Here is a 2,031-nt window from a genome sequence, read left to right as displayed (position 1 = left end):
TCTATGAATGTAGGCTTGTAATGCAGGCTACAATTTAAAAACGGGTGGGACTCATTCAAAAATTCGAGGGGGTTCGCTAGAAAACAGGGGGGTTCGCTAGAAAAGGGGGTTCGCCCGAACCATAAAAAACCCCCCTGGCTACGGGCCTGCGGGGAGGGGGGAACGGGCTCCTTGCTGGATCCGCCACTGGTCCTTGTTTTATGTAATTTTATCTTTTGTATTACATAATATTTTGAAACCGAATATACAACAAACGAGTAAAGAAGATTTTGGCATCAAAAGAAACATGTACAATGATGAAAATTGGACATCAATTTGCAAAACATCATAAAAAGCAGCAAAAAGACTTAAAATATTTTAAAAAGATGCAAAGCATGGTAAAAATATAAAGAGCGAGAATAATCGAAAACCATACGGTATATCGGATATTTGCACGATGTGCATTAGTATCGAAAACGTACTGAAACCGTAGGCCTACGCGTACCGCACGGTTCCGTAGAGTGCGAATAGCTGTACACGTACAACGGTTTGTTTGTACTGGTACGGTATTTTTTTCCAGTAAACGTCGCAAATAGGGGCCTAGGTGGTATCGATGATACTTACTGGTGTTTATTTCATGATTAGTCAGTTCTATGTATTGATGTTAGCTTTCGAATTGAAAGGTATTATTGTTGTCTAGAAATCCTGGCATACTTGCTGAGGGTCTTAATTTTTGGGGTCTGATATTTTCGAGTGGATCTGATATCTCGTAATTAAATTAGGTCTACTCTTATTTGGTCTTAGCTTTCGAGACACCCCATTATATAACCGCCGTGGCTAGAGATATCATTTACCGTACCTTTAAGCAATCGGAAGTTCCAAGACGGTACCGTATCTCTAGCCACGGCGTTATATAACCTACTATTAGATCTCTGTGGTTGCCGAAAATCGCTGGTACATACTTTTGACTATAGGCCTAATAATGGTGATGTGATGATGAATCATATTATATAAAAGTGTCATTTCCGGCCATCTACAGGTACTATTTCCTTAAATGTTTGCACGCACCCCCTACCGCCAAATCCTACATCGGCCCCAGCTGCCTATCTAATATGATAGACATCGAGTGGTAGGCCTTCGGGTTGACCGGGGAATGTGAAGGAAAGTGAACTTGGGATTTTTTTCTCCACCCCTCTTGTCGTTTCGAATTTAATTTTCGATATGGACTATGGATGGCCTATTTACATAATAATCATAAACCCACCAGAGCGTGAAATAGACCGCTTTTTTCAAACACAGTGTCTATGCTTACGCCGATGTGTAGTGCTTTAAGATAGCCCGAGTTATGTTTTAAGGTTAGGGTAAAGACAAGCCGACCAATCAGCACGTTGGGATTTAGAATACATCGGCGTAAGCATAGCATCGGCCTTTTTCAAATTCAAACATAGACTCAATTTACCGCTCATTCAGTTTCTGTCTCTGATACTATTCTGTGAACACCAGGAAACATTTTAATTCAATTTCAATCGTCGTGACAGGTATGCTTATTTATTTTCAAATACTACACAGGCTTGCATAATAAATATTTACCGTCAAAAAATGTGTTATGGCCGGGTTCATAGGCCCATATTCCAAACCAGGTTAGAATAAATGTACTGTAGACGTAGTTATGATAAATAAATACAGTAGGGCCAGTGCTGAGGATGATGTATAATATAAACGCCTCATCTGTTTATTTGAAAAAAAGGCGTTCCAAATGTTCAGGTTCGTGTATTGAAAGCGGCTGTTTATTCGGTATCTGTGCTCGTACAACAAACTATACCCTGTGTATTTTATAGTTAGGACAGGAAGCGATTTTTTCCGTACGAAACATTTGCATGAAACTCCACTCGGGCTGACTCGACTGGAAAATCTCAATTCTGGAGGTCAAAGGGTATCAACCAAAACGTCTACAAAATTTCTGAGATACAGCGTTGTCGCTTGCTGTCTGATTTCGAAGAACACAGTGATGTTGAGATAGTATAATACATAGGCCTATTCCTATACACATCT

This window comes from Anneissia japonica, unplaced genomic scaffold (assembly GCF_011630105.1).
Source record: "Anneissia japonica isolate Jap-2015-1 unplaced genomic scaffold, ASM1163010v1 scaffold1931_len244811_cov162, whole genome shotgun sequence".
In the NCBI taxonomy this organism is placed as follows: domain Eukaryota; kingdom Metazoa; phylum Echinodermata; class Crinoidea; order Comatulida; family Comatulidae; genus Anneissia; species Anneissia japonica.
Note: the sequence above shows the minus strand (reverse complement) of the source record.